This window comes from Corylus avellana, chromosome 4, assembly GCF_965113065.1.
Source record: "Corylus avellana chromosome 4, dhCorAvel1.hap1.2, whole genome shotgun sequence".
Lineage (NCBI taxonomy): Eukaryota > Viridiplantae > Streptophyta > Magnoliopsida > Fagales > Betulaceae > Corylus > Corylus avellana.
The window spans coordinates 13750100-13760891 of record NC_142493.1 but is presented as its reverse complement, the minus strand read 5'-3'; the positions used below and the strand labels follow the sequence as shown (position 1 = coordinate 13760891).

The 10792-nt window shown below is 38.9% G+C and overlaps 1 non-coding gene across 1 annotated transcript; it reads left to right on the top strand.

The window, feature by feature from the left end:
* Positions 1 to 2147: 2147 nt before the first annotated feature.
* On the top strand, positions 2148 to 2254 carry LOC148586348 (small nucleolar RNA R71). Its single transcript, XR_015912025.1, has one exon. It is a non-coding gene; the product is annotated as a small nucleolar RNA R71 (small nucleolar RNA).
* The last annotated feature ends 8538 nt before the right edge of the window (positions 2255 to 10792 follow it).

Below are 10792 nucleotides of genomic sequence, written 5' to 3'. Positions count from 1 at the left end.
TGACCATCCGATTGCTTCTTTATGCTCTCTCAAAACTTCTAGCAGCTTCTCTTCCTGATCAGTATCCAGGTCTGCAGTAATGATCACTGGCAGAGATTCTGTAGGATCCAGATACTTGTACTTCAGGGTGTCTGGTAGAGGCTTCAACTCCCGCTTGACAGGCTTAACTGCTAATGAGGATGGATCAGGGGATGATGTCAAAGTAATTTTTGCAGTTTCTGTCTCTATCTCAGGAGTTGAGTCTAACAAGGCGTCAGCTTGTTCCAATAGATTGTCCAGTTCCATGTCGCTTCCCAATGCAATCAGGCATTCTCCTAAGGGGTCTTCAATATCTGGTTCATTGACAGTTTTCTCTACTATCTCCTCAATTGAGCATGTGCTTCTGACCACCTCATACTGAAATGGCTGCCTGCTAATATCAAAGATGTTCAGCTCCACTGTCATGTTTCCAAATGATATCTTCATGACTCCAGTTCTACAGTTGATTAGGACATTAGCCGTAGCTAAAAAGGGACGCCCTAATATGATTGGAACTTGAATTTTTACATTTTTCGTTTCTGTATCTAAGACGATGAAGTCCACAGAGTAATAGAACTTATCAACTTTGATCAGGACGTCTTCAATAATTCCCCTTGGAACCTTCACAGATCTGTCGGCCAACTGAAGTTAATTGAAGTGGATTTCAACTCTCCCAATCCCAACTGAACATATATTGAATATGGCAGTAGATTTACACTGGCCCCCAAATCCGACAGAGCTTTCTCAACTCGATTGTCACTAATCTTGCAAGCAATGGTAGGACATCCAGGGTCCTTATACTTTACAGGCATCTTGTATTGCAAGATAGAGCTGACCTGCTCAGTTAGGAAAGCTTTCTTGGGGACATTCGTCTTTCTCTTGATGGTGACCAAATCCTTCAGAAATTTGGCATAAAAAGGCACTTGCTGGATGGCATCTAGGAATGGAATGTTTATATGCACTTGCTTGAACACTTCCAAAATATCATCGAACTTCGAGCTCTTCTTTGGCGCTATCAGCCTTTCTGGATACGGAGCTTTGGGTATATACTTTCTGGAAGGATCCTCAATAATCGGAATGGCAATGTCCGGTCCTGTGTCTTCCGTAGGCTTGTCCCGGTTTTCCTTCACTACTGTAGCCTTAGTGGCCTCTTCAGGCATGTCCACTTGATTATCCACCTGTTTACCTGATCTCAGAGTGGTGATGGCTTGTACATGCTCCTAACCATGCATAGAGGCGGAGGAACTTCCAATCACAAATTGCCCTTTTGGGTTAGGCATAGGTTGACTAGGGAACTTCCCTCTTTCTCTTTCCCCCACTTGATTTGCTATCTGGCCAACTTGTCCTTCTACCTTGATCATGGCCTGCTTAAGTTCTTGTATGTCTCTGCTATTAGCCATGTTGGAATTCCTCAGCTCTTGTATGGCTTGATTGGTGAAACCTTTGAGCTCTTGTATAGTTTGGGAGTTGGACTGGTCGACTTTTTCTATTAATGTTTTCATCATGTCTTTCAGTGATGACTGTGGTGCAGGCACTTGAGTGGTAGACTGATAAACAGGCGTTGAGCTTGTTAAGATGGCCTGAACTGATTCTGAGCTTGAGTGGTATCTCTTTGGGTCAATGGCTGATTCTGCTTCCAAGAGAAATTAGGGTGATTCCGCCACCCTGGATTGTAAGTTTCAGAAAACAGTCCAGTGGTGGGTTTTCTGTACTCATTGAATGCATTGACTTGCTCAGTTGGGAACTCTGTTGACAAAGTTGGGCAGTTTTGAGTGAAGTGTGTTTGACTATCACATAACCCGCATGCATCAACGTGGTAAGTATCTACTGCATTCACTGGTTTGTTTAAGACCATAGTGTCAAACTGACGCTTGAGAACCTTGAACTCCTCTCTTAATTCAACATTGTTCCTCACCTCATAGATGCTTCTTGTCTTGGGATTGGGTTGTTGTCTGTCCCAACTATCTTGAAAATCCCATTGTTGTGCTCATTCAGCCATTTCGTCCAAAGTTTTATAGGCTTCATCCCCAGTAAGACTTAAGAATTCTCTACCATTCATTGTCTCAAGCGAGTTTCGCTCACTTGGTGTTAGTCCCCTGTAGAAAATTTGAACTAGCACCTCATTCTCAAACCCGTGGGGTGGGCATTTTACAGTAAGCTTTTTAAACTTCTCCAAGCTATCGGTGAATCTTTCCCCTTCTTTCTGTCTAAAATTCGTGATCTGTAGACCGAGGGCATTGATTTTGGAAATTGGGAAGAACTTGTGGTAAAACTTGCTTTGCAACATATCCCAAGAAGTGATAGATCCAGGTCTATTGTTGAGTAGCAAGGATTTTGCCCTATCATGTAGGGACAGAGGGAATAACTGAAGACGCACCGCTTCTGCTGGGGCATTTTGCGTATTTACAATGTCGCAAATTTTCAAAAAAAATCTTCACATGAACATATGGATCCTCATTCTCTAATCCTCAAAATGCAGGAAGGTGACCGATTGTACTCGGTTTCAGCTCGAAGCGAGTAGCTGGCAACACTATACACGACGGTGTGTTGGTAATATTGGGTACAAACAACTCCCTAAGGGATCTAGGTTGATTTCGTTCTCCCATCTTAACAGACTTTTCAGAATCAGACTCGGAACTTAGAGAATTGGTGGGTGAGTTTGGTGGCTGTTTAGATTCTCTCTTGCCGTTCTTTCAATTTCAGGATCAAAAGCGTTTAACTCCAGATTTAAAGACCTATGACCGAACATGCAAATAGGATATAACAAGCTAACAACCTAACAAACTAATAAACTAAAAACTGAAATGAATTGAACTAAATTAAATTATATTAAACTAACTAAACACAATTGCAAGCAGAAATTAATTTAAACAGAAAATAAAAACTCACGAAAAATGACCAAAAGATTTTGGCTAAAATCTACTGAACTGTTGCAGTTGCTATCTTGGCCACAAGTGTACTCGATCGTAGTAAGGCTCTAACACAAACAAAATAACAACAAAAAACAAAAAAAAACAAAAAACAAAAAAATCTTTTTATTTTTATTTTTTTTTTAGTAACAAGATTAAAACAAAACAAATTGCAGAAAAATAAAATCCTAATTATAACTAGTAGAAGAATAAAACTAATCTAGAAATAAATTGGTTTCAAAAAATAAACAAATCTCCCGCAACGGCGCCAAAAACTTGTTGTGCAAATTTATTTTACTCACAAGTGCACGAATCAATTGTAGTTAATGGATTGCAAGTGCGAGGTCGAACCCACAGGGAATTGTATTCTTGAAAGCAATTTTAAATCTAAATTAATTAAACCCTAATCTAGTTCCAAATTTTTGAGAGATTTTTTTGTTTGAATGAAAAAGCAAAAGCATGAGCAATTTAAAGTGATTAAAATCTTATGACGAAGTACTAAGGTTTCAGAATCCGCACTCACAAATTCATAACAACATAATTTCATGATCTATAATATTCCCCAAAGTTCTCACATATAAATCTTAAGTTTGTTTTACTATTGCTTCAAAGAATTAATCAAAAGATCCCATGTATCCATTCATAACCCAAATCACAAAAGAAATCCAATATTCGATCAAATCATTAATTGTATCCGTAAATCACAAGAAAATATCCAATCTTTATCAAAACATCAATTGTATCCAGAGAATAAATCACAGGGGAAATCCAATTTTTAACAAAGAAAACCAAGCAATCAATTGTATTGAATAATCTTAAATTATCAAGTGTATCCTTGAATCACAAAAGATATCCAAGAGTTATTCAATCCAATTGATTAGAAGTAAAACAATAGAGCAATTAAACCATTAGATTGGGAAATATTACATACATGAAACAAAATTGCTAATCATAAGTGAGGCTTCATCTTCAACCTTAGTTGAAGGTTTAGCCTCTTATGTTATTGAAAGACAAAACAAAATTGATTGAATTCATAATGTAAAATTGAGTACTTACAAATAATAATCACAAAGTTGAGATCCAAAAACTAGGAAAACCTTAAACTCTCTTCTTTCTCCTCTGCAATCTTGAAATTCGTAGCCTCCCTAAACTAATTTGATAATTCCCTATTTATAGACCTAAAACTTAGGGTTTTACAAGTTGAAATCGGATAAAATTCGTCCAGGTTTGTACCCTTTTATTGCGCGACAATTTTCGAATAGTAAAAATCCGAATTGGGAAAATCCTATTTCACAATGAATTGTATTATTTTGAGCTAGCTTTCCAATGCCGTTTGAATCACCTCAATCGGATATGTGAACAAAACGTTATGGTCAAAATACTGAGACGTGCAGAATCTGAATTTGAATCCAATTCGAAATTTTATCCAATCTTATCCTTAATCCGATTTAACCATTTCTTGGATTTGGTTAAACTTAACCACATCATCTAGGTCTTCTCAAAGTATGTTTTCTTCCAAAAAGTAGTTTTTCTTCAACAGCTACAAAATACTAAAAACACAAAACAAACATAGAACATCAGATAATAACACAGCTAAAGGATTAACACAAGTAAATTAAGGGGTCCAAATATAAAATATTTGGCACATATCGGTGGGCGGCAGGGTAGAAAGGAAAGGGAGAGATGAAAAAATATGGGGTAAAAAGGGGTAACTTTACTTTAGAGCATTGAATTATGATCCGATTGACAAGCCCCCCTCTACCCCCCCCCCCCCCCTCACGCCCTCCCAAAACTCAAAACCTCTCAATTTGAACCCCTAAACTTTCAATTGTAGTCACGTTGAACCCCTTCGTCAGATTTAGCCGTTAACTTCTAACGACAATACATAAAAAGATCAAAATATCCTTGATTTTCGTTTGTTTTTTTACTTTTTTATTTTATTTTTTAGTTTGGAATTAAGGGTAAATTTGGAATCTTGTCAAAAAGTCAAGGGTATAAAAATTTGGGGAGACTCGCTTGAGAGAGAAGGGCGTAGGTGCCATGAGAGGACGCTGCACCGTGGGTCTATGTGGAGCTGCTAATTTTAGCCTATTCTAGAGTGGCCAGGATTGCAAATAGCCTTCGCTAGCCCATTTTGGGAAGCATTTTCTATGGTTACTATGATATTTTGGGGTTCCTAGAATTAATTCAATTTGATACTGTTGGGCTGAAATTGGGTCTATTATAAAACACTTAGTTTAATGGATTTATTTAATGAATTATTTATATTAATGGAATTGACAAATTGATCCTATAAGCATTAACTATTATATATATATATATATATATATTGGTAGTATGAGCGCAATGATTCATCACCAAAATATGGATCCAAGCTTTAAAATTATTTATTGTAACTAATTCATTATTTAATAAAAGGTGTTGGTTAATGATTAAGAATAATATAATATAATGTGTTAATAAATGATAAGGGTAATAAATAGGGTTTGGTCTTTTGGGGTTTAATAGAATTGAAAGTTTACTAGGATCATGTTCTGTTGTGCCAAATACCCACCTAAATTAATAGGCGAATACTTGGTGTGTTTTAACTCGCAAGTGCACAAGATCAAACGATAGTAAGTGCGGCAAATACGAGATCATTCCCACGAGGGTTGTTGATTTTGCTTGGAATTGATTTTCTAAATTAAATACCAAAATTGTCACGAAATAGATATGTTGAAAAAGAAATAAAGATAAATGAAAGGGTAGGGCTTTGATATCCACCACTAATCATACTCAATTAATATAACAATATGTCAATGTTCCAATCATATCAAGATTACTTAATGTCTGCCAACCAAAGAGTATGGGTATATACTCCTTAAGCGATTGATCTCCCTAAGCAACAAATTAGGCATAGGTGTATACTCTAATTCTTTTCTTTCTCAAATGATTTAGCATGGGTGTATACTAAGTTGTTCTTTAAGAAAGCACAATGCAATGGAAATCGACAAACACATGAGACCTAGGGCAAGGGTTTATACTCACGATTCCCCATGTTGATTACCCCAAGAACTCACAAAGATCAATGATCATTTTTTAAAAATTAAAAAAATAAAAATTATGCCAAATTATCCACCAATAAGTCATCCAGTTTCACCCAAGACATCGAAACATAGACATCAGACTCTCATGTCATACCCCACAAATTATGTGCTAATGTGCTTGTGTCAGATCAGATCAAACATGTGAATTCTCAAATGCCTAAAGTAAGTAACCAAACTTCAAAACTTTATCATTAGATCATGTGTTCAAAATTTTAAGCTCACCAATGAAAATCAAATCACAATTTTTTTAGATCAACCAAAATTTTAAGACAAACATGAGCATTTTTTTTTTTTTTTAATCAAGTTATGGGACAAAGTGTGTAAATGACTCCCATACCCCCAAACTTAAATTACACATTGTACCTAATGTGTGTATAACATGGAAAGATCTTACCCGAGAAATGGAAAAACTGGCTAGAATGGTATAGCTTGTAGCACACCCCCAAACTTGAGCGCAAAAAGACTTGTCCCTGAAAAACAAGATACTAAAATAACAATGGAAAACAAAAAGAAACAAAAATTAAACAATAGAAATAAAATGAAAACAACAAAGAGGATATGTTGTGGGGTGCAACACTAAGTTTAACGTCATCAACCAGACTGTGGTTCTCTCACTGCGGTGCAAAGGAAGAAGCCCCTGAAGGTGGTAGCAATCGGTCTAGAATGGACTGCATCAGTTCTTCTTGCTTCTGTATCAGTTCTCCTTGCTTCTGCAGCTGTTCTTCTTGCTTTGCTAATCTTTGGTCTGCCAAGAACTTGTCTTCCCGGGCTTCTCTTCTTTGATCTGCTAGCTCATACCGGAGGAATGAAAACACATCACAGATGCATTGATATTGTGAAATGCCCATGGTGATGGTCTCCTCCTTCTCTGCCTGCTTAGCTCCAAGTTCATCCACGTCCATATGCTCCGCCTCCTCGACTCTCGCTGCCTCAACTACTGGTGCCCGAGGTACCCTTAGCATGTGTGAGTAGCTTTGGTTCCACTGGATTTTCCCAAATTGCGGGTGTTCTTTGATAAGTCCATCTACTAAGGTGCCTTTAATGCCTTTCTTCCACAGTATGTGAGTGATGAGAAACAATAATGGTAATCCCCATGTGTTGGTATTGTTAGCTCCTCCTACATGCACTCCTTCCCAAAATTTGTGCATCTAGCCACAGATGAGGTCAGGCATGGAACACCAGTATCCCTTATGAAAGGCATATAGAGCATTGAGAAAAGGACCTCGTCATTGAGTTTTGTGTCCCAAAGGACACGTATTCCTATGGAGGATAAAATCCACAAGCCAGAGTTGTGGAGGTAGCTTGGTCTGGGTGGCTACATTGCAGTGCTTGTCTGCGTACTCTCCATCACCTCTCCAATGATAGCTGCAACGGTGAGCATGGGGGGTTCCTCTTCAAACTGATCCTCCTCTGGGGGAAACTCATCATTGCACTTAAGAGCAGTTGCAATGTTCGTAGCAGTTACTTCAATGTTGTCGCCCTTGATGGATGATGAGAGGACACCTGGTTGGTTGCAGTCGTATGTAAGATTTTTATAGAATTGCTGGACCAGACTCTCGTAGGCAGTGCAAACGATTGGTTTGAACAACTGCTTAAACCCACGACACTTGAACTCTTTGACTGCCCATTGAGTAGCTTCAAAATGTGTGAAGTCATCTTTGATTGCAAAGGAGGTCTCCAACATGAGCTCCCTCTTTTCAAAAGTGGTTCGGGGTGGCTTGACCCAAGCTCTGGATGTCTGAGATGATGAGGCTCGAGTCCTAGGCATATTGTAGCTTGGTTCAGGCTTTTCATCGAACAAGTGGTGTTCACTCCCAAAACCAAGTGGTGTAAAACCACTTAAAAAAGGCTCAAACCCCCTGCAAAACAAGAGAAAACCAACATAGAGATAACACAAATTCGGTAGCTACAGGTTGGGCGTCTTAAAACAGAGAAAAATGGGGAAAAATGGGGAAAACGTAAATATAGGAAAAGGGAAGAAAATGGAAACATAAAATGGGAAAAAGAGACGGTGGTGGATGTGGGTGATGTGCGGCGATGTGTGGTGGTGCAGAGGTGAGATGGGTGGCGCAGCAGTGTGTGTGGTGGTGCAGCAGTGACTGTAGATGGAGAGAAGAGGGGTTAGGGAGTCACGGTGCAAGGGAGAAGTGATGTGGGGGAAGGGGAAAGTGACCTAAAAATAGGTCACTTGCGCCTCTGTTCGAGTGTGCTCGATCGTACTCGTGCCAAGGGTGTGTGTGTGTGTGTGTGGATGCACTCGCGCGCGCAAGGGGGCATGGGCGAGAATGTGCTCGATCGCATAGCAAGGTGCGCTCGATCGCACTTGTACAAGTGTGTGAGTGTAAGTGATGGGCAGCTGTGCTCGAGCCTACCTGGGGTGAGCTCGATCACAAGCCTCTGTGCAGGTTAACATTACTTAAAACAATGAAAATAAAAACTAAAAATAAACAAGAAACTAAAAAAAAAAAAAAACAAAGAGAAAATAAATTTAAAATAACAACAAAATAAAACACAACTAGATGATACTCCAACCAAATACCAGTCAAGTGCAACACATTGCTGTAAAAATATAACCAAAGAATGAACATGGAACAACAATGGAAAGGATAAACCTAGATGGAGATCATGGACCCTGGCCTGATGAAGGACTTTAGTGCATAGGGCCTGCGCTCAAACCTATGAAGTTGACTCATTTAGTCAAAATATATGGGATCCCCCAAGCCAATGGAATCCTCATCCATGATGCGCTCAGTGCTTTCTGACCCTTGAGTTTAAACTTGAAGCACTGGTCTTTTCTTCTCTTGGACCAACGAGAATGAATTTTACCTACAGAAAGGTAATTCCAATTGTTTGTAGATCGAGGTGGACCACTCTGAGTCTTCTCAAACAGTTTCTCATCCAAAAGGGAATCATGAACTAGAATAACATGAGGAGAATACTCAGGGAGTTTATCTATCTTGATGTCCTCAATTTGTTCATTTGATAGCCCTAACAAACTACTCTCTTGGCCTTTTGGTACTTCGGGGATAAGAGCTAATGTTGAAGAAGTCTTAGTGCTCTCTTCTTTTTCCTGATGTGGTTCTTATGGAACCTCAATTTGCTCCTCCTTCCGTTCTTCCACTTGATTTTCAACCACTTCTTCACTCCTCAATGTCGTGATAGCTTGCTCATGATAGTAAGTATACTCATCCTCCATGTAGTGTTCATTAGGATTGGCCACCGACTGACTTTGACACTATTTTTCTTTTTCTTGGAGGATATCGGCTATTTGTTTGAGGTAGGCCTCCATCCTTTCAAATGATTGCAAGCATCGCTTACTGTCCTCAGCTTGGCTTTTGAGAATGGCTGAAAAGTCATAACTCTCTGGAAGAGGTGGTTCTTCTTGGTATTGTTGAGGCCAATTGATGGGAGATGGATCCTCTTCATGATAGCAAATACTCTCTTCCTCCATGTAGTGTCCATTGGGATTAGTCACTGACTGACTTTGGGGCTCTTCTTCTTTGAGAAAATCTGTTGTTTGTTTGAGGTGGGCCTCCATCCTTTCAATTGATTGCAAGCGAGAGTTCTCCATCCCCTCAACTGCTTACAGTGTATTATTGGTCCCAATCTGATCATAGCTAACAACTTTTCAAAAATCTCAGGAGGAGGTGGCTCGACCTGATACTGCTGTTGTGGAGCTGATTGAGAGGAATATGATTGATCATAGAACAGCGGATATGATTGATAGTGCAGTTCATGAAATTGTTGAGCATGATTTCCAGGAGCTTGAGCTTGCCACAAGAGATTAGACTCTTGGTTCCATGTCGGATTATAGGTAGCAGAATAGCCGTCGTTCCTAGGTCTAAAGAACGATGTGTTCATCTGCCCATAAGAATAGTAAGAAAATTATCTTGTTGAACGACAACTCTAACCTGGTGATAAGGGTTATGGCAATATGAACATAGCCCATGGGGTGTCAGAATGGCTCCCCACATGTGTGAAAACAAAAATTAGATAACAAAAAGAAGTTGCAGACTCGAATGACCCTGCATGAAAGGAAAAAATTAGATCCATAATTAAAACAGTTTAAGTGCTGTTGTCCAGATGTGCGATCGATCGCACTAGCTAGTGCGCTAGATCGCATTGGTGCGCTCAATCGCCCTAGAATGGGCACTTGAGCGCACCTCTGTAGACAGCACAGAAGCTGCGGAAAACCAAAAAACAGAAAAAAATTCTAAACAAAATTAAACAATCCCCGGCAATGGTGCCAAAAGCATGTTGTGCCAAATACCCACCTAAATTAATAGGCGAATATTTGGTATGTTTTAACTTGCAAGTGTACAAGATCAAACGATAGCATAGTGCGGCAAATACGATATCATTCTCATGAAGATTGTTGATTTTGCTTATAAATTAAATATCAAGATTGTCACGAAATTGATATGTTGAAAAAGAAATAAAGATAAATGAAAGGGTAGGGCTTCAATATCCACCACTAATCATACTCAATTAATATAACAATATGCCAATGTTCCAATCATATCAAGATTACTTAATGTTTGCCAACCTAAGGGCATGAGTGTATACTCTTTAAGCTATTGATCTCCTTAAGCAACGAATTGGGCATGGGTGTATAGTCTAATTCTTTTCTTTCTCAAAGGATTTAGCATGGGTGTACACTAAGTTGTTCTTTAACAAAGCATAATTCAATGAAAATCGACAAACACATGAGACCTAGGGCATGGGTATATACTCCCGGTTCTCCATATTGATTACACCAAGAACCAGCTAAAGTGCAGA